This window comes from Zingiber officinale, chromosome 3B (assembly GCF_018446385.1).
Source record: "Zingiber officinale cultivar Zhangliang chromosome 3B, Zo_v1.1, whole genome shotgun sequence".
In the NCBI taxonomy this organism is placed as follows: domain Eukaryota; kingdom Viridiplantae; phylum Streptophyta; class Magnoliopsida; order Zingiberales; family Zingiberaceae; genus Zingiber; species Zingiber officinale.
Window position 1 is genome coordinate 111,003,296 of NC_055991.1, and position 23,101 is coordinate 111,026,396.

General features: G+C 38.7%; 3 non-coding genes across 3 annotated transcripts; all 3 read right to left on the reverse strand.

Moving 5' to 3' along the window:
- Positions 1-5,116: 5,116 nt before the first annotated feature.
- On the reverse strand, positions 5,117-5,222 carry LOC121968923. The gene has a single exon (XR_006108436.1). It is a non-coding gene; the product is annotated as a small nucleolar RNA R71 (small nucleolar RNA).
- A 7,417-nt stretch (positions 5,223-12,639) lies between these two features.
- LOC121968924 lies at positions 12,640-12,745 on the reverse strand. The gene has a single exon (XR_006108437.1). It is a non-coding gene; the product is annotated as a small nucleolar RNA R71 (small nucleolar RNA).
- Positions 12,746-20,166: 7,421 nt separating this feature from the next.
- Positions 20,167-20,272, reverse strand: LOC121968925. Its single transcript, XR_006108438.1, has one exon. It is a non-coding gene; the product is annotated as a small nucleolar RNA R71 (small nucleolar RNA).
- Between the last annotated feature and the right edge of the window lie 2,829 nt (positions 20,273-23,101).

Consider the following 23,101-nt stretch of genomic DNA (forward strand, 5'->3'; position numbering starts at 1 on the left):
AAATCAATAAGTTCGATAAGTTGGGAAATGATATTACTTATAGTGTGTGTTGTTGATTATAGAAGGAAACTGCGTCCTAGTAATCTAGGTTGATAATATCCCCAAGAGGAGCTCATAAGGTTTGTCATGTTAGACCCTTCAGGTGGACTTAGTCCGACATGGCGATAAGGTTGAGTGGTACTACTCTTGGACTGATATATTAATTAAAATGAGTTGTCAGTAACTCAATTAATTAGTGGACATTCGACATCTTAAACACAGGGAGACTAACACACTCATAATAAGAAGGGGCCCAAAATGTAATTTGGGATTGGTACGGTAGTTCAATAATAATTCTTTAGTGATATGAATTATTATTGATAAAGTTAAGTTGTGTGTTCGAGGCGAACATGAGAAGCTTAATTTCATCGGGAGACCAAAACCAATTCCTCCTCTCGGTCCCTATTGTAGCCTCTTGTATATAGAGATTTATACCCACCACATACCCACTTCTTACCCAACTCAAGGGGGTCGGCCAAGCTAGCTTGGAACCCAAGCTAGGGTCGGCCAAGACCCAAGGATGGAGCCAAGATTAGTGGCCGACCCTAGCTTGGAGTCCAAGCTAGGTGTGGCCGGCCACATAGAAAATAAAAAGGTTTTTTTTTAAAAAAATTATTTCTTATGTGGATATCATGGTTTTAAGAGAGAGTTTAAAATTTAAATCTTTCCTTTTATAGCTTTCTACAAAAGATTAAGAAAAGATTTGAAATCTTTCCTTATTTGTAGATTGAAAGGTAGATTTTAATTTTAAGAAAACTTTCCTTCTTTTAACCATGTTCATAATTTAAAAGAGAGTTTAAAAAATTAAATATTTCCTTTTATAAGTTTCTACAAAAGATTAAGAAAAGTTTTGATATCTTTCCTTATTTGTAGATTGAAAGGAGATTTTAATTTTTAGAGATAACTTTCCTTTTTTGAAATCATCCACATGTTTAAAAGAAAGATTTTAATTTATAAAATTTCCTTTTTACAAACCACCATGAAGGGAAAAATTATTGGAGAAATTTTTTATAAATTTTCGGAAACAAATTAGGAAGTTTTAATTCTTGTGAATAGAAACTTTCCTTGATGGAAAATAAGAGGTGGCCGGCCATTACAATTGAGAAGAGGAAATTATTTTTAATTAAATAAATTTTCCTTTTCATGGCAAAAAAATTAAGAGAGTTTTTATTAAAATTTCCTTATTTGCTAAGACCAAGGATTATAAAAGAGGGGGTAGAGGTGCCTTCATGAGAGAACTCTATTCTTTTTCTTCCTTTCTTTTCTTCCTTGGTGTGGCCGACCCTAGAGGTTTTCCCTCTCCTCTTCTCTTCTTCTTTAGTGGCTGGTTTCATCTTCTCTTGAAGATCTTGTTGATGGCCGGTTCGAGCTAGGAGAAGAAGGAGAGAAAGGGGGTTTTGTTTCTAGCATCCCTTGGAGCTTGGTGGTTGTGGCCGGACCTCTACTTCTGATGGAGAATTGTGGTGGTCAAATCTTGCTTGGAGAAGAAGGTGGCTTAGGTAGATTCTCGTCTCGGAAGATCGTTTCCCACACAACGCCCGAGATTAGAAGAGGAATACGGTAGAAGATCAAGAGGTTATTTGCTTACAAAGAAAGGTATAACTAGTAATTATTTTCCGCATCATACTAGTTTTCTTTGTATAGTTATTTTTGGAAATACCAAACACAAGAGTCATATGATTCTAGAGTTTTCAGATTTGTTTCGAATTTGTGTTTCTTTTGTTTTATTTTTTGAATTTGTGATTCGATTGTTATTTTTGGTTAAATCTAGAGTTATGTAAGGAAATTAAATATTAGCTTTCCTTAAAAGGCTTTGTCTAGGCGGTGGTGGATGCTCCCATACCCAAGAAGGCCATGTGCCTCGCCATGCAGTCCTGGAAGCTAATTTTGGAAATTAATATTTAATTGAATTTATAACATAGGTTGATTTGGATCAATAGTGTTAATTTCCGCTTGTAATCCAAGTCTAAACCATTAAGAATAGATAAGTTAAATTTGGAATCAAATGTTAAGTTCCATTTGTGATTCCTAATTTAACTTCTAAAGAACACAATAGGTTGTTTAGGAAAAGGTTCGACACTTGTACAAAATTTTTGTACAGTGGAACCGGTACGATCCTCCTCGGACCAACCAACATATGCATTAATCCTTTATATCTTAATATGGGTTGAGAAGTAATGCATTTCTATGTTGATTATCCAAGGGACGCACGTGACAGGCAAGCCCGTGTTAGGACATCATAGGAATCATTCCTAATTGATCATATTTAGATATAGATTTTAGTCCTAAGCCGATTGTCTATTGTAAGAGAGAATCGACAACTTTCTACAAATGATGGACAATTGAGGAATAAGATTTGGTAGATCATTTACATTGAATAACATTACAAAGAAACCAAAACTCCTAGAACATCCTTTATCATAGCCCTTATCCCTGTTTTTATGCTTTTACTTCTAGGTTTTACTTTCTATAGTTGCTCCTAGCTTTTATAATTCAATTGATTAGTTGTTTAGCTAATTCGCGTTGAGATATCTTTAGTGGTTAATACCAGTCCCTGTGGATACGATATCTTTCTTTATTATTGACAACGTATCCGTATACTTGCGGATCGTTAACAAGTTTTTGGCATCATTGCCGGGGACTGCGCTATAACATTAGAGATTATCAATTGAGTTACACTAAACATAATTTTTCTTTTCTTTTCATTAGCATAGTTGTAACTAATTGATGTGCGTAGATTATATACTCTTTTATGCATCTTTTTACGCATATTTACATACTTTGAGCATGCTTGATCTATGCATTTTTATACTTCCAGCTTTCCTTTTAGCATATTTACTCTTTTGGTTCGGAGATATGCTTTTTGTGCATTTTCTATACACAGGAGTCGAAATTGGTGAAGATTATGCGTCCTCGGACAAGCTTGGAAGGAATTGAAGGGAGAGAGCATCAGGCCGTGTACCACACACGACCGTGTAGTTTTAACAGGAAGGGAAGAGGACATGGCCGTGTGAATCTCACACGGCCGTGTCTTGATTTGAAGAAATTAGAGCAGATGCCTTACATGGCCGTGTAGATCTACACGACCGTGTGAGGTTTCCAGAGGCCAAGCAGGTGGTGGCCGTGTGCACCACACGGCCGTGTAGCATTTCCAGAGAATAGAAGGGTCCTGGCCGTGTGAGTCACACGGCCGTGCAGCTTTGGCAGAGAAGGAACTGGACATGGCCGTGTGAATCTCACACGGCCGTGTCATGGGGCCGTGTGGCGCCCGATTTCCTCCTCTATTTAAACCCTCCTTCATGAATTGAAAGGGGATCTCTTCCCCTTTGGGAGAAGGCAAGATTTGGTGGTATCCTCCCATTCTTGGGAGGATTTCTGGGCGATTCGAGGGGAGTTCTTGACGATTTCGACTCCGGAGCGAGGATTGGATCCGAAGACGAGGCTTCTTCGTAGATAAGTTTTCTCTTTCCCCCTTTTCTTGGTTTCTTGGATTGGGGATTTAAGAAATGCTTGTAATCTTTATTTCTTCGGGTATTCTTCCTCGATTCATGGAGTAGATCTTGTATTCTAGGATTAAGGGAGTATTTGTATGATGGATTGATGTAATCTCTTATGGATTTGCCAATTTCTTGTTTCAATGACATTGTCTTGCTTGTATCAATTAGATCTTGAATGATTAATGGTGATTTGTGCTTAATTCTCATTCTTGATTGATTGTTTGGATTTCTTGTGGACTTAGTAAAGATAAACTCTCACTCGATCATCCGAGGGATCCACGTGATAGGTGCAAGCCCGTGTAAGGACGTTTGAGAGATAATCTTGAAGAGGAAATAGGAATATTCAAGAGAGTAGGATGGATCTTGTGATTAGTTTCTTGTATCTTGATAGATTAATAAGTTGTGGGCTTCTATGTTGATATCCGAGGAAGGCATAGTAATAGGTGCGCTTCTGTGTAAGGACAACGTAGGTTCACGTCTAATTGATCATATTTAGATACATTTCTCAGTCCTTAGCCGGTTATCTATTGCAAGAGAGAACCGACAACTTTCTACAAGTGTTTGGCAATTGAGGGATAAGAATTGGTGAACCATTTACATTCAAGAAATCTTACAAAGAAACCGAAACTCCTAGAATCTCCCCTTATCATAACCCAAAACACTAAACTCTTGTTTGTTGATCTTTAATATTAGATTTGTTTACCTTCACTTTGCATTTGAAACAATTGGATAGTTGTTTAGCTAATTCGCATTGAGGCATTTCTAGTGCTTATTCCAGTCCCTGTGGATACGATAATCTTTTATATTACTTGCGACATTTCCGTACACTTGCGGAGTGTAACAAGTTTTTGGCGTCATTGTCGGGGACTGCGCTATAACACTAGGAATTATCAATTGAGTTAGACTAAACATAACATTTGTTTTCCTTTCATATTTCATAGTTGTAACTAATCATTAGATTTCTGTTTTTACTTTCTTGTATAACTTTTACTTCTTGTTAATTCTTTTTGTACAAATTCAATTCTGCATTTTTGATTCTTTTATTTTTTTTTCTTTTTCTGTTGAATTATCATTTGCTATCTTGTTCTTGTGTATGCGAAGATCTAACTTTGCAGGGGAATTCTTTCCTTTTGACCCTGAGATTGATAGAACTTTCCATAAAAGAAGAATTCTGCAAAGGCAAATTGAAGAACAGGAACATTTGAACATGGCGAATAGACCACTCAAGGATTATGCAGCACCTTATGCAAGAGGTTTTCGATCTAGTATTTCAAGACCTTCAGTGGAAGCTAATAACTTTGAGATCAAACCCGCAATTATATCTATGGTGCAGCAGAACCAATTTGGTGGAGGACCTCATGAAGACCCCAATCAACACTTAGAGGTCTTTTATGAAATATGTGGTACCATGAAAATGAATGGAGTTCCTTCAGAAGCAGTTAGATTATTATTATTTTGGTTTTCTTTAAGAGATAGGGCAAAGCAATGACTGAATTCTTTGGCCCCTAATAGCATCACCACTTGGGAGCAGTGTGAGCAACAGTTTCTTGATAAATTCTATCCACCAAGCAAAACAGCTCATATGAGGAATTTAATTGCAAGCTTAAAGCAAACTGACTCAGAATCTCTTTTTGAAGCATGGGATAGATATAATAGTATGCTCAGACAATGCCCACATCATGGGTTGGAAAGATGGTTAGTGTTGCACACTTTTTATAATGGTATCAACTATCATACCAAAGTGTCCCTTGATTCAACTGCTGGAGGGGCACTTATGAATAAAAGTTTAGATGAAGCTGAAGAAATTATTGACAGTGTAGCACAAAATCATCATCAATGGGCAAATGAAAGAAGTTGTGGCTATTCTCCTATAAACCCAACAATTAAAGCATCAGGGAAGTTTGATGTAGATGCAGTCACTCTTTTGTCTGCAAAATTGGACGCTCTTACAAAGAAATTTGAGAATATGGGGACTAGTGCTAATATGGTCAATGTTATTAGTACATCTTGTGAAGTATGTGGGAGTTCAGAGCACTCAAATGACTCATGTCCATTGGGAGCTATCACTGCACAAATCAATCAACTGGAACAATGTGATGCAATCATGAGTTACAATCAAAGGCAGAACAACCCATACTCAAATACTTATAACCCTGGATGGAAGAGCCATCCCAATTTTTCTTACAGAAATAATCAAGATCAAGGACCATCTATGGGGGCAAGACCAAATTTTCAAGCTGGGCAACAAAATTTTCAACATCTATCTTCTCAAGGCTTACCAAAGTCAAATATTGAAAAGATGCTTGAAGAAATTATCTCAAGTCAGAATGAAATGAAGCAAGATTTAGCAAAGCTCATTCAGAGAATGGATAATTCTGAAAAGCATCAAAAGATCCAGGATAGTCAAATTGCCCAACTAGCTTCCTCATCATCCGGAGCACCAGGACAACTTCCAGGAAAACCTGATGTGAATCCTATGGAGCATTGCAATAGAATTGAGCTTAGGAGCGGACGGACCTTGGGAGACTCCCAAGTGACTGCTCCAAAAGGGATACAAAAAGAAGAAGAGCTCTCTCCTCTTATACCAAATCAGATTCAAGCTAATGAGGAGAGTACCATTGAGGTTGAAGAGACTCTTCCACTGAACCATCAGAGCAAAGCTGTCCCTTTTCCTCAGAGACTTACAATGCTCAAGAAAGATGAAGAATTTGGCAAGTTTTTAGAAAAAGTTAAGGAAATTTGTGTAGAGGTACCTCTTATTGATGTTATTCTTCAAATGCCTAGATTTGCCAAATTCCTGAAGGATCTCATGTCAAACAAGAGAAGAAGAGGAGAGGTTGAGATAATTGCGCTTAGTGAGGAATGTAGTGCTATTTTGGAGAAGAACACTTCCCCAAAACTAAAGGACCCAGGGAGCTTTTATATTCCTTGCAACATAGGAAAAGATTTTTTTGAAAAATCTTTTTGTGATTTGGGGGCAAGTGTTAGCCTCATTCCCTATTCAATTTGTAATAAATTAGGTCTAAAAAACATTAAACTTACTACTATGACACTTCAACTTGCTGATCATTCCTGCAGGTACCCTTTGGGTAATATAGAAGATGTGCCAATAGAGGTGGATGGGAATGTTATTCCCACAGATTTTGTCGTGTTGGACATGGAAGAGGACCCCAGGATTCCTATCATATTAGGAAGACCTTTCCTTGCTACAGCTGGAGCTATAATTGATGTCAAAAATCATAAGCTTTCTTTGGTAATTGGTAAGGAAAGGTTGGAATATGATTTATCTAATATCTCTAACCATGTCTCGTCTCTTTTAAATGCTTGTAGCAGGACAAGCATTTATAAACTTGAGGAATGGAATTTCCATCCTCATGGAAGGCCACCAAACAAAGGAGACAATGTGGTGGAAGATGTTGGGAGAAGATCTCCCAACAAAAATGAAAAGTATATCTGTCCTCCAAGGGCGAGGAAAAGAAGTGAATGATCAAGTTTGGTCGAGCTAAAGACCTTAAACAAGCGCTTCTTGGGAGGCAACCCAAGGGTTCTTTTAGTTAGTTTTGATTTGTATTTTAATTTCTTTTCGTTTGATGCATTCTTTTGATTTTGTTTTCAGGTTAGGTGCAAAACAGAGCCCGGCCGTGTGCTATACACGGCCAGGCAAAGGTTGCAGAGAAGGGAAGTGCTTGGGCCGTGTCATCCAGACACAGCCGTGTAGGATCTCCCGAGGAGAAAAAGGACTAGGTCGTGTCCCAAACACGGTCGTGCAAAGAATTCCGAGAAGAAAGATGGAGAGGCTGTGTCCCAAACACGGTCGTGCAAAGAATTCCGAGAAGAAAGATGGAGAGGCTGTGTCCCAGACACGGCCGTGCGAAGAATCCAGAGAAGGAAGAGGGGGAGGCCGTGTGGATCTGCTCGGCCCGTGTAGGAGAGTTATTTAAGTCTTCTTTCTACCTTACACGGCCAGATCTTGGCCGTGTTCCGCACACCCCCAACTCTCCAAAACATCTCTTTCTCTCCCAATCTCTTAAAAACTCCTCTCTAATCTCTCAAGATCTCTTAGATCCGGATTCTCCTCCTCTCTAAGACTTGGACTTTTTATTCTCCTAACCTAAGATCTTTGCTCTTTGAAGTTTTGTTCTTTGAGTTCCATTTTTCCAACCCTAGATAATTCTTCCCCTATCTAAACTCATCGAGATGTCCAACATTTTGAAGAAACTTCGCAAAGGAGGTGGTGGATCCAGTGGAGACAAAGAGAAGGAGCCATCAAGGGACAAAGGAAAACAACCAATGAAAGGCAAAGGCAAAAGGACTTCACGCAATGAAGGTAATGACAATAAATTCAATATTGTGTTTAGAAATGATGATCAAGTAACTAGATTTGTAATTCTTGTCAATAGAAAGATAGTGTGTACTAGATATATGGACCCAACTGTTCTTGATATGCTTGGAATTAGGGAAGATGTAGATTTGATGATTGGGTTTTTGGATTGAAGTGATATTATGTACACACATTTGCCTACATATCCTCGTCTTGTTTTGGAATTTTTAAGTTCATTGGATGTCCATTTTACTAATGAAGATGATTATTTTGGAAAAATCTCATTTAGACTAATGAATCAAGAATTTCTATGGGCATTTAGTGACTTTAATTCTTGTTTTGGATTAACCACCGGTAGCCCTCGTAGGTTTGATCCAAGGTTTAATTGGAATCATTTTTGGAATGCAATAACTGGGTTAGATCAACCTTATGAGCCTTCAAGAGCTAAGGCCTCCCATATGCAAAACCCCATCTTTAAGTATCTACATAGAGTCATGAGTAAAACTATTTTTGGTAGGAGAGAGTGATGGGGTGGTTAAAAAGATAGAGCTTTATGCTTTATGGGCTATGCTTTATAAGGTTGAATTTGATTCTGGTTTTCATTTTGTTCAAACCTTATTAAGATCTGCTAGGGCATCATCGGGATCAATTGTTTTTGGTGGTTTGATTACCCGAATAGCTTATAATTTAAATCTTGATGTTGATGGGTTAGAAATAATTCATGGTAATGACATAATTGACATTGATGCATGTCTTGCTATGGAAATGATCGTTCGGGATGAGAATGGTTTCGCGTTTCCTAGGAGAAGTGGTTCTCCTTTACCCCTTCCTTTTCCTGAACGAACTACTATTCGTAACCCGACTAATTGGGTAATTTCTGAGTTAGATTTTGAGGATAACCCTTCTATACCTGGAGACACTGAGCCACATCATGAGCCCTCGTCATCTGGACACCCGCAACCTTCTAGTTTTATGGAGCCTGCTAGGCATTCTTTTGCATATGGCACGGGATCTTCTAGGATTGATTTTTCATATTTTCGTACGTCTCTAGAATCACTTCATGAGAAGCAAGATGCCCAACGAAAAATGTTGGAGGGACGCTTCTCTTTATCTGATGATCAGTTTAGGGAGGTACAAAATCATTTTCAGTTTACGAGGAATTTTCAAGGTCAAGTGGCTGAGTTTGTGCAGGATTATGATACTGATCAGGCTAGGATGAGAGATTTTATGCAGAGCATGATGCTTACTAGCCAACAAGTAGATGCTTTATATGAGTATCATAGATCCTTGGGTGAGATTCCAGGTTTTCCTAGTTTTCCTATTGGCCAACCACGTCGTAGACCTCCTTTCCCTCGTCCACCTCCTCCACCATATTGATTTCATCGGGACGATGAAAAGTTTAAGTCTGGGGGGTGTCATGTACTGTTTAGTTTGGTTTTCAGTTTTTAGTTTTTGTTAGTTTTTCATGTTGGTTCATATTTTCATTGCTTGTTGCTTTATTTTGCTTGTTTTTGAAATAATCATGGCAAAAAAAAAAAATTTGAGAACATCAAATCTTCACTTATATGCTTTCTTGGATTCAAGTGAAATGTTAGCACGATTATTGTCTTGATTCATGATGTTCTAATGATGCTAGTAGTAAACTTTGTGTAGTTCTTTTTTCTATCTTGGGAAGCATTAATAAGCTAAGAATCTTATGGTGATGAGTTTTAGTTTTGGTTCAACCTTAAAGATTTTATCTTCACTACACTTGTGCTTGATGCTTGAATAGTTGATGTCATTGAAATAGTCATGATTCATCTTGTTTGCTTAGTACTTGGTTTCCATGGTGATTTCTCAACTTTCATTTTGGTTACTGGATGAGGCTCAAATCATTAAAGCTCATTTGGAAAAATCAAAATATCCCAACATGTGTGCTAAAAGTACATTTGTGAATAAGTTTTGCACAATGCAAACACTTATAAAAAAAAATGAATAAGGGATATAAAAAATAGTTGTCATGAGTGGAATCTAGCAAGTCACCCCTTTGAGACCGAGTTAGGTTACTGGGGAAATGACTGCTTAGCTTCCCTTGAGATTGAGCACACCTTTGAGACCTTGGGTTAGTTGAGAAATATGAACCAAGTGAATGGTGAGTAAGTGCCTATCACTGGTTACTTGTCTTTCACTGGAAACATTAGGAATTCAAATTTGATGACGACTTGATTAGAACATGGATTGAGACTTGAAGGGTGTTGAGTTACTTTTACACTGTGCACAAGATTCTTATGCTTGAACCATACTTTACTTGTTTCCATGATCACGCTTGTTAATGAAACTTTTTGATAGAGTTAGGAAAGTGCACTAGGTTTTATGAATGTGTTGTAGAACATATGAATTTAGACTGCAGCATTTTGCTTGAGGACAATCAAAGGTTTAAGTCTGGGGGTGTGATGTGCGTAGATTATATACTCTTTTATGCATGTTTTTACGCACATTTACATACTTTGAGCATGCTTGATCTAGGCACTTTTATACTTCCAGCTTTCCTTTCAGCATATTTACTCTTTTGGTTCGGAGATCTACTTTTTGTGCATTTTCTGTACACAGGAGTCGAAATTGGTGAAGATTATGCGTCCTCGGACAAGCTTGGAAGGAATTGAAGGGAGAGAGCATCAGGCCGTGTACCACACACGACCGTGTAGTTTTAACAGGAAGGGAAGAGGACGTGGCCGTGTGAATCTCACACGGTCGTGTCTTGATTTGAAGAAATTAGAGCAGATGCCTTACATGGTCGTGTAGATCTACACGGCCGTGTGAGGTTTCCAGAGGCCAAGCAGGTGGTGGCCGTGTGCACCACACGGCCGTGTAGCATTTCCAGAGAACAGAAGGGTCCTGGCCGTGTGAGTCACATGGCCGTGCAGCTTTGGTAGAGAAGGAACTGGACATGACCGTGTGAATCTCACACGACCGTGTCATGGGGCCGTGTGGCGCCTGATTTCCTCCTCTATTTAAACCCTCCTTCATGAATTGAAAGGGGATCTCTTCCCCTTTGGGAGAAGGCAAGATTTGGTGGTATCCTCCCATTCTTGGGAGGATTTCTGGGCGATTCAAGGGGAGTTCTTGACGATTTCGACTCCGGAGCGAGGATTGGATCCAAAGACGAGGCTTCTTCGTAGATAAGTTTTCTCTTTCCCCCTTTTCTTGGTTTCTTGGATTGGGGATTTAAGAAATGCTTGTAATCTTTATTTCTTCGGGTATTCTTCCTCGATTCATGGAGTACGATCTTGTATTCTAGGATTAAGGGAGTATTTGTATGATGGATTGATGTAATCTCTTATGGATTTGCCAATTTCTTGTTTCAATGACATTGTCTTGCTTGTATCAATTAGATCTTGAATGATTAATGGTGATTTGTGCTTAATTCTCATTCTTGATTGATTGTTTGGATTTCTTGTGGACTTAGTAAAGATAAACTCTCACTCGATCATCCGAGGGATCCACGTGACAGGTGCAAGCCCGTGTAAGGACGTTTGAGAGATAATCTTGAAGAGGAAATAGGAATATTCAAGAGAGTAGGATGGATCTTGTGATTAGTTTCTTGTATCTTGATAGATTAATAAGTTGTGGGCTTCTATGTTGATATCCGAGGAAGGCATAGTAATAGGTGCGCTTCTGTGTAAGGACAACGTAGGTTCACGTCTAATTGATCATATTTAGATACATTTCTCAGTCCTTAGCCGGTTATCTATTGCAAGAGAGAACCGACAACTTTCTACAAGTGTTTGGCAATTGAGGGATAAGAATTGGTGAACCATTTACATTCAAGAAATCTTACAAAGAAACCGAAACTCCTAGAATCTCCCTTATCATAACCCAAAACACTAAACTCTTGTTTGTTGATCTTTAATATTAGATTTGTTTACCTTCACTTTGCATTTGAAACAATTGGATAGTTGTTTAGCTAATTCGCATTGAGACATTTCTAGTGCTTATTCCAGTCCCTGTGGATACGATAATCTTTTATATTACTTGCGACATTTCCGTACACTTGCGGAGTGTAACAAGTTTTTGGCGTCATTGTCGGGGACTGCGCTATAACACTAGGAATTATCAATTGAGTTAGACTAAACATAACATTTGTTTTCCTTTCATATTTCATAGTTGTAACTAATCATTAGATTTCTGTTTTTACTTTCTTGTATAACTTTTACTTCTTGTTAATTCTTTTTGTACAAATTCAATTCTGCATTTTTGATTCTTTTATTTTTTTTTCTTTTTCTGTTGAATTATCATTTGCTATCTTGTTCTTGTGTATGCGAAGATCTAACTTTGCAGGGGAATTCTTTCCTTTTGACCCTGAGATTGACAGAACTTTCCATAAAAGAAGAATTCTGCAAAGGCAAATTGAAGAACAGGAACATTTGAACATGGCGAATAGACCACTCAAGGATTATGCAGCACCTTATGCAAGAGGTTTTCGATCTAGTATTTCAAGACCTTCAGTGGAAGCTAATAACTTTGAGATCAAACCCGCAATTATATCTATGGTGCAGCAGAACCAATTTGGTGGAGGACCTCATGAAGACCCCAATCAACACTTAGAGGTCTTTTATGAAATATGTGGTACCATGAAAATGAATGGAGTTCCTTCAGAAGCAGTTAGATTATTATTATTTTGGTTTTCTTTAAGAGATAGGGCAAAGCAATGACTGAATTCTTTGGCCCCTAATAGCATCACCACTTGGGAGCAGTGTGAGCAACAGTTTCTTGATAAATTCTATCCACCAAGCAAAACAGCTCATATGAGGAATTTAATTGCAAGCTTAAAGCAAACTGACTCAGAATCTCTTTTTGAAGCATGGGATAGATATAATAGTATGCTCAGACAATGCCCACATCATGGGTTGGAAAGATGGTTAGTGTTGCACAATTTTATAATGGTATCAACTATCATACCAAAGTGTCCCTTGATTCAACTGCTGGAGGGGCACTTATGAATAAAAGTTTAGATGAAGCTGAAGAAATTATTGACAGTGTAGCACAAAATCATCATCAATGGGCAAATGAAAGAAGTTGTGGCTATTCTCCTATAAACCCAACAATTAAAGCATCAGGGAAGTTTGATGTAGATGCAGTCACTCTTTTGTCTGCAAAATTGGACGCTCTTACAAAGAAATTTGAGAATATGGGGACTAGTGCTAATATGGTCAATGTTATTAGTACATCTTGTGAAGTATGTGGGAGTTCAGAGCACTCAAATGACTCATGTCCATTGGGAGCTATCACTGCACAAATCAATCAACTGGAACAATGTGATGCAATCATGAGTTACAATCAAAGGCAGAACAACCCATACTCAAATACTTATAACCCTGGATGGAAGAGCCATCCCAATTTTTCTTACAGAAATAATCAAGATCAAGGACCATCTATGGGGGCAAGACCAAATTTTCAAGCTGGGCAACAAAATTTTCAACATCTATCTTCTCAAGGCTTACCAAAGTCAAATATTGAAAAGATGCTTGAAGAAATTATCTCAAGTCAGAATGAAATGAAGCAAGATTTAGCAAAGCTCATTCAGAGAATGGATAATTCTGAAAAGCATCAAAAGATCCAGGATAGTCAAATTGCCCAACTAGCTTCCTCATCATCCAGAGCACCAGGACAACTTCCTGGAAAACCTGATGTGAATCCTATGGAGCATTGCAATAGAATTGAGCTTAGGAGCGGACGGACCTTGGGAGACTCCCAAGTGACTGCTCCAAAAGGGATACAAAAAGAAGAAGAGCTCTCTCCTCTTATACCAAATCAGATTCAAGCTAATGAGGAGAGTACCATTGAGGTTGAAGAGACTCTTCCACTGAACCATCAGAGCAAAGTTGTCCCTTTTCCTCAGAGACTTACAATGCTCAAGAAAGATGAAGAATTTGGCAAGTTTTTAGAAAAAGTTAAGGAAATTTGTGTAGAGGTACCTCTTATTGATGTTATTCTTCAAATGCCTAGATTTGCCAAATTCCTGAAGGATCTCATGTCAAACAAGAGAAGAAGAGGAGAGGTTGAGATAATTGCGCTTAGTGAGGAATGTAGTGCTATTTTGGAGAAGAACACTTCCCCAAAACTAAAGGACCCAGGGAGCTTTTATATTCCTTGCAACATAGGAAAAGAATTTTTTGAAAAAGTTTTTTGTGATTTGGGGCAAGTGTTAGCCTCATTCCCTATTCAATTTGTAATAAATTAGGTCTCAAAAACATTAAACTTACTACTATGACACTTCAACTTGCTGATCATTCTTGCAGGTACCCTTTGGGTATTATAGAAGATGTGCCAGTAGAGGTGGATGGGAATGTTATTCCCACATATTTTGTCGTGTTGGACATGGAAGAGGACCCCAGGATTCCTATCATATTAGGAAGACCTTTCCTTGCTACAGCTGGAGCTATAATTGATATCAAAAATCATAAGCTTTCTTTGGTAATTGGTAAGGAAAGGTTGGAATATGATTTATCTAATATCTCTAACCATGTCTCGTCTCTTTTAAATGCTTGTAGCAGGACAAGCATTTATAAACTTGAGGAATGGAATTTCCATCCTCATGGAAGGCCACCAAACGAAGGAGACAATGTGGTGGAAGATGTTGGGAGAAGATCTCCCAACAAAAACGAAAAGTATATCTGTCCTCCAAGGGCGAGGAAAAGAAGTGAATGATCAAGTTTGGTCGAGCTAAAGACCTTAAACAAGCGCTTCTTGGGAGGCAACCCAAGGGTTCTTTTAGTTAGTTTTGATTTGTATTTTAATTTCTTTTCGTTTGATGCATTCTTTTGATTTTGTTTTCAGGTTAGGTGCAAAACAGAGCCCGGCCGTGTGCTATACACGGCCAGGCAAAGGTTGCAGAGAAGGGAAGTGCTTGGGCCGTGTCATCCAGACACAGCCGTGTAGGATCTCCCGAGGAGAAAAAGGACTAGGTCGTGTCCCAAACACGGTCGTGCAAAGAATTCCGAGAAGAAAGATGGAGAGGCTGTGTCCCAAACACGGTCGTGCAAAGAATTCCGAGAAGAAAGATGGAGAGGCCGTGTCCCAGACACGGCCGTGCGAAGAATCCAGAGAAGGAAGAGGGGGAGGCCGTGTGGATCTGCACGGCCCGTGTAGGAGAGTTATTTAAGTCTTCTTTCTACCTTACACGGCCAGATCTTGGCCGTGTTCCGCACACCCCCAACTCTCCAAAACATCTCTTTCTCTCCCAATCTCTTAAAAACTCCTCTCTAATCTCTCAAGATCTCTTAGATCCGGATTCTCCTCCTCTCTAAGACTTGGACTTTTTATTCTCCTAACCTAAGATCTTTGCTCTTTGAAGTTTTGTTCTTTGAGTTCCATTTTTCCAACCCTAGATAATTCTTCCCCTATCTAAACTCATCGAGATGTCCAACATTTTGAAGAAACTTCGCAAAGGAGGTGGTGGATCCAGTGGAGACAAAGAGAAGGAGCCATCAAGGGACAAAGGAAAACAACCAATGAAAGGCAAAGGCAAAAGGACTTCACGCAATGAAGGTAATGACAATAAATTCAATATTGTGTTTAGAAATGATGATCAAGTAACTAGATTTGTAATTCTTGTCAATAGAAAGATAGTGTGTACTAGATATATGGACCCAACTGTTCTTGATATGCTTGGAATTAGGGAAGATGTAGATTTGATGATTGGGTTTTTGGATTGAAGTGATATTATGTACACACATTTGCCTACATATCCTCGTCTTGTTTTGGAATTTTTAAGTTCATTGGATGTCCATTTTACTAATGAAGATGATTATTTTGGAAAAATCTCATTTAGACTAATGAATCAAGAATTTCTATGGGCATTTAGTGACTTTAATTCTTGTTTTGGATTAACCACCGGTAGCCCTCGTAGGTTTGATCCAAGGTTTAATTGGAATCATTTTTGGAATGCAATAACTGGGTTAGATCAACCTTATGAGCCTTCAAGAGCTAAGGCCTCCCATATGCAAAACCCCATCTTTAAGTATCTACATAGAGTCATGAGTAAAACTATTTTTGGTAGGGGAGAGAGTGATGGGGTGGTTAAAAAGATAGAGCTTTATGCTTTATGGGCTATGCTTTATAAGGTTGAATTTGATTCTGGTTTTCATTTTGTTCAAACCTTATTAAGATCTGCTAGGGCATCATCGGGATCAATTGTTTTTGGTGGTTTGATTACCCGAATAGCTTATAATTTAAATCTTGATGTTGATGGGTTAGAAATAATTCATGGTAATGACATAATTGACATTGATGCATGTCTTGCTATGGAAATGATCGTTCGGGATGAGAATGGTTTCGCGTTTCCTAGGAGAAGTGGTTCTCCTTTACCCCTTCCTTTTCCTGAACGAACTACTATTCGTAACCCGACTAATTGGGTAATTTCTGAGTTAGATTTTGAGGATAACCCTTCTATACCTGGAGACACTGAGCCACATCATGAGCCCTCGTCATCTGGACACCCGCAACCTTCTAGTTTTATGGAGCCTGCTAGGCATTCTTTTGCATATGGCACGGGATCTTCTAGGATTGATTTTTCATATTTTCGTACGTCTCTAGAATCACTTCATGAGAAGCAAGATGCCCAACGAAAAATGTTGGAGGGACGCTTCTCTTTATCTGATGATCAGTTTAGGGAGGTACAAAATCATTTTCGGTTTATGAGGAATTTTCAAGGTCAAGTGGCTGAGTTTGTGCAGGATTATGATACTGATCAGGCTAGGATGAGAGATTTTATGCAGAGCATGATGCTTACTAGCCAACAAGTAGATGCTTTATATGAGTATCATAGATCCTTGGGTGAGATTCCAGGTTTTCCTAGTTTTCCTATTGGCCAACCACGTCGTAGACCTCCTTTCCCTCGTCCACCTCCTCCACCATATTGATTTCATCGGGACGATGAAAAGTTTAAGTCTGGGGGGGTGTCATGTACTGTTTAGTTTGGTTTTCAGTTTTTAGTTTTTGTTAGTTTTTCATGTTGGTTCATATTTTCATTGCTTGTTGCTTTATTTTGCTTGTTTTTGAAATAATCATGGCAAAAAAAAAAAATTGAGAACATCAAATCTTCACTTATATGCTTTCTTGGATTCAAGTGAAATGTTAGCACGATTATTGTCTTGATTCATGATGTTCTAATGATGCTAGTAGTAAACTTTGTGTAGTTCTTTTTTCTATCTTGGGAAGCATTAATAAGCTAAGAATCTTATGGTGATGAGTTTTAGTTTTGGTTCAACCTTAAAGATTTTATCTTCACTACACTTGTGCTTGATGCTTGAATAGTTGATGTCATTGAAATAGTCATGATTCATCTTGTTTGCTTAGTACTTGGTTTCCATGGTGATTTCTCAACTTTCATTTTGGTTACTGGATGAGGCTCAAATCATTAAAGCTCATTTGGAAAAATCAAAATATCCCAACATGTGTGCTAAAAGTACATTTGTGAATAAGTTTTGCACAATGCAAACACTTAAAAAAAATAAAAAAAAATAAGGGATATAAAAAACAGTTGTCATGAGTGGAATCTAGCAAGTCACCCCTTTGAGACCGAGTTAGGTTACTGGGGAAATGACTGCCTAGCTTCCCTTGAGATTGAGCACACCTTTGAGACCTTGGGTTAGTTGAGAAATATGAACCAAGTGAATGGTGAGTAAGTGCCTATCACTGGTTACTTGTCTTTCACTGGAAACATTAGGAATTCAAATTTGATGACGACTTGATTAGAACATGGATTGAGACTTGAAGGGTGTTGAGTTACTTTTACACTGTGCACAAGATTCTTATGCTTGAACCATACTTTACTTGTTTCCATGATCACGCTTGTTAATGAAACTTTTTGATAGAGTTAGGAAAGTGCACTAGGTTTTATGAATGTGTTATAGAACATATGAATTTAGACTGCAGCATTTTGCTTGAGGACAAGCAAAGGTTTAAGTCTGGGGGTGTGATGTGCGTAGATTATATACTCTTTTATGCATGTTTTTACGCACATTTACATACTTTGAGCATGCTTGATCTATGCAATTTTATACTTCCAGCTTTCCTTTTAGCATATTTACTCTTTTGGTTCGGAGATCTGCTTTTTGTGCATTTTCTGTACACAGGAGTCGAAATTGGTGAAGATTATGCGTCCTCGGACAAGCTTGGAAGGAATTGAAGGGAGAGAGCATCAGGCCGTGTACCACACACGGCCGTGTAGTTTTAACAGGAAGGGAAGAGGACATGGCCGTGTGAATCTCACACGGCCATGTCTTGATTTGAAGAAATTAGAGCAGATGCCTTACATGGTCGTGTAGATCTACATGGCCGTGTGAGGTTTCCAGAGGCCAAGTAGGTGGTGGTCGTGTGCACCACACGGCCGTGTAGCATTTCCAGAGAACAGAAGGGTCCTGGCCGTGTGAGTCACATGGCCGTGCAGCTTTGGTAGAGAAGGAACTGGACATGACCGTGTGAATCTCACACGACCGTGTCATGGGGCCGTGTGGCGCCTGATTTCCTCCTCTATTTAAACCCTCCTTCATGAATTGAAAGGGGATCTCTTCCCCTTTGGGAGAAGGCAAGATTTGGTGGTATCCTCCCATTCTTGGGAGGATTTCTGGGCGATTCAAGGGGAGTTCTTGACGATTTCGACTCCGGAGCGAGGATTGGATCCAAAGACGAGGCTTCTTCGTAGATAAGTTTTCTCTTTCCCCCTTTTCTTGGTTTCTTGGATTGGGGATTTAAGAAATGCTTGTAATCTTTATTTCTTCGGGTATTCTTCCTCGATTCATGGAGTACGATCTTGTATTCTAGGATTAAGGGAGTATTTGTATGATGGATTGATGTAATCTCTTATGGATTTGCCAATTTCTTGTTTCAATGACATTGTCTTGCTTGTATCAATTAGATCTTGAATGATTAATGGTGATTTGTGCTTAATTCTCATTCTTGATTGATTGTTTGGATTTCTTGTGGACTTAGTAAAGATAAACTCTCACTCGATCATCCGAGGGATCCACGTGACAGGTGCAAGCCCGTGTAAGGACGTTTGAGAGATAATCTTGAAGAGGAAATAGGAATATTCAAGAGAGTAGGATGGATCTTGTGATTAGTTTCTTGTATCTTGATAGATTAATAAGTTGTGGGCTTCTATGTTGATATCCGAGGAAGGCATAGTAATAGGTGCGCTTCTGTGTAAGGAAAACGTAGGTTCACGTCTAATTGATCATATTTAGATACATTTCTCAGTCCTTAGCCGGTTATCTATTGCAAGAGAGAACCGACAACTTTCTACAAGTGTTTGGCAATTGAGGGATAAGAATTGGTGAACCATTTACATTCAAGAAATCTTACAAAGAAACCGAAACTCCTAGAATCTCCCCTTATCATAACCCAAAACACTAAACTCTTGTTTGTTGATCTTTAATATTAGATTTGTTTACCTTCACTTTGCATTTGAAACAATTGGATAGTTGTTTAGCTAATTCGCATTGAGGCATTTCTAGTGCTTATTCCAGTCCCTGTGGATACGATAATCTTTTATATTACTTGCGACATTTCCGTACACTTGCGGAGTGTAACAAGTTTTTGGCGTCATTGTCGGGGACTGCGCTATAACACTAGGAATTATCAATTGAGTTAGACTAAACATAACATTTGTTTTCCTTTCATATTTCATAGTTGTAACTAATCATTAGATTTCTGTTTTTACTTTCTTGTATAACTTTTACTTCTTGTTAATTCTTTTTGTACAAATTCAATTCTGCATTTTTGATTCTTTTATTTTTTTTTCTTTTTCTGTTGAATTATCATTTGCTATCTTGTTCTTGTGTATGCGAAGATCTAACTTTGCAGGGGAATTCTTTCCTTTTGACCCTGAGATTGACAGAACTTTCCATAAAAGAAGAATTCTGCAAAGGCAAATTGAAGAACAGGAACATTTGAACATGGCGAATAGACCACTCAAGGATTATGCAGCACCTTATGCAAGAGGTTTTCGATCTAGTATTTCAAGACCTTCAGTGGAAGCTAATAACTTTGAGATCAAACCCGCAATTATATCTATGGTGCAGCAGAACCAATTTGGTGGAGGACCTCATGAAGACCCCAATCAACACTTAGAGGTCTTTTATGAAATATGTGGTACCATGAAAATGAATGGAGTTCCTTCAGAAGCAGTTAGATTATTATTATTTTGGTTTTCTTTAAGAGATAGGGCAAAGCAATGACTGAATTCTTTGGCCCCTAATAGCATCACCACTTGGGAGCAGTGTGAGCAACAGTTTCTTGATAAATTCTATCCACCAAGCAAAACAGCTCATATGAGGAATTTAATTGCAAGCTTAAAGCAAACTGACTCAGAATCTCTTTTTGAAGCATGGGATAGATATAATAGTATGCTCAGACAATGCCCACATCATGGGTTGGAAAGATGGTTAGTGTTGCACACTTTTTATAATGGTATCAACTATCATACCAAAGTGTCCCTTGATTCAACTGCTGGAGGGGCACTTATGAATAAAAGTTTAGATGAAGCTGAAGAAATTATTGACAGTGTAGCACAAAATCATCATCAATGGGCAAATGAAAGAAGTTGTGGCTATTCTCCTATAAACCCAACAATTAAAGCATCAGGGAAGTTTGATGTAGATGCAGTCACTCTTTTGTCTGCAAAATTGGACGCTCTTACAAAGAAATTTGAGAATATGGGGACTAGTGCTAATATGGTCAATGTTATTAGTACATCTTGTGAAGTATGTGGGAGTTCAGAGCACTCAAATGACTCATGTCCATTGGGAGCTATCACTGCACAAATCAATCAACTGGAACAATGTGATGCAATCATGAGTTACAATCAAAGGCAGAACAACCCATACTCAAATACTTATAACCCTGGATGGAAGAGCCATCCCAATTTTTCTTACAGAAATAATCAAGATCAAGGACCATCTATGGGGGCAAGACCAAATTTTCAAGCTGGGCAACAAAATTTTCAACATCTATCTTCTCAAGGCTTACCAAAGTCAAATATTGAAAAGATGCTTGAAGAAATTATCTCAAGTCAGAATGAAATGAAGCAAGATTTAGCAAAGCTCATTCAGAGAATGGATAATTCTGAAAAGCATCAAAAGATCCAGGATAGTCAAATTGCCCAACTAGCTTCCTCATCATCCAGAGCACCAGGACAACTTCCAGGAAAACCTGATGTGAATCCTATGGAGCATTGCAATAGAATTGAGCTTAGGAGCGGACGGACCTTGGGAGACTCCCAAGTGACTGCTCCAAAAGGGATACAAAAAGAAGAAGAGCTCTCTCCTCTTATACCAAATCGAATTCAAGCTAATGAGGAGAGTACCATTGAGGTTGAAGAGACTCTTCCACTGAACCATCAGAGCAAAGCTGTCCCTTTTCCTCAGAGACTTACAATGCTCAAGAAAGATGAAGAATTTGGCAAGTTTTTAGAAAAAGTTAAGGAAATTTGTGTAGAGGTACCTCTTATTGATGTTATTCTTCAAATGCCTAGATTTGCCAAATTCCTGAAGGATCTCATGTCAAACAAGAGAAGAAGAGGAGAGGTTGAGATAATTGCGCTTAGTGAGGAATGTAGTGCTATTTTGGAGAAGAACACTTCCCCAAAACTAAAGGACCCAGGGAGCTTTTATATTCCTTGCAACATAGGAAAAGATTTTTTTGAAAAATCTTTTTGTGATTTGGGGGCAAGTGTTAGCCTCATTCCCTATTCAATTTGTAATAAATTAGGTCTAAAAAACATTAAACTTACTACTATGACACTTCAACTTGCTGATCATTCCTGCAGGTACCCTTTGGGTAATATAGAAGATGTGCCAATAGAGGTGGATGAGAATGTTATTCCCACAGATTTTGTCGTGTTGGACATGGAAGAGGACCCCAGGATTCCTATCATATTAGGAAGACCTTTCCTTGCTACAGCTGGAGCTATAATTGATGTCAAAAATCATAAGCTTTCTTTGGTAATTGGTAAGGAAAGGTTGGAATATGATTTATCTAATATCTCTAACCATGTCTCGTCTCTTTTAAATGCTTGTAGCAGGACAAGCATTTATAAACTTGAGGAATGGAATTTCCATCCTCATGGAAGGCCACCAAACAAAGGAGACAATGTGGTGGAAGATGTTGGGAGAAGATCTCCCAACAAAAATGAAAAGTATATCTGTCCTCCAAGGGCGAGGAAAAGAAGTGAATGATCAAGTTTGGTCGAGCTAAAGACCTTAAACAAGCGCTTCTTGGGAGGCAACCCAAGGGTTCTTTTAGTTAGTTTTGATTTGTATTTTAATTTCTTTTCGTTTGATGCATTCTTTTGATTTTGTTTTCAGGTTAGGTGCAAAACAGAGCCCGGCCGTGTGCTATACACGGCCAGGCAAAGGTTGCAGAGAAGGGAAGTGCTTGGGCCGTGTCATCCAGACACAGCCGTGTAGGATCTCCCGAGGAGAAAAAGGACTAGGTCGTGTCCCAAACACGGTCGTGCAAAGAATTCCGAGAAGAAAGATGGAGAGGCTGTGTCCCAAACACGGTCGTGCAAAGAATTCCGAGAAGAAAGATGGAGAGGCTGTGTCCCAGACACGGCCGTGCGAAGAATCCAGAGAAGGAAGAGGGGGAGGCCGTGTGGATCTGCTCGGCCCGTGTAGGAGAGTTATTTAAGTCTTCTTTCTACCTTACACGGCCAGATCTTGGCCGTGTTCCGCACACCCCCAACTCTCCAAAACATCTCTTTCTCTCCCAATCTCTTAAAAACTCCTCTCTAATCTCTCAAGATCTCTTAGATCCGGATTCTCCTCCTCTCTAAGACTTGGACTTTTTATTCTCCTAACCTAAGATCTTTGCTCTTTGAAGTTTTGTTCTTTGAGTTCCATTTTTCCAACCCTAGATAATTCTTCCCCTATCTAAACTCATCGAGATGTCCAACATTTTGAAGAAACTTCGCAAAGGAGGTGGTGGATCCAGTGGAGACAAAGAGAAGGAGCCATCAAGGGACAAAGGAAAACAACCAATGAAAGGCAAAGGCAAAAGGACTTCACGCAATGAAGGTAATGACAATAAATTCAATATTGTGTTTAGAAATGATGATCAAGTAACTAGATTTGTAATTCTTGTCAATAGAAAGATAGTGTGTACTAGATATATGGACCCAACTGTTCTTGATATGCTTGGAATTAGGGAAGATGTAGATTTGATGATTGGGTTTTTGGATTGAAGTGATATTATGTACACACAT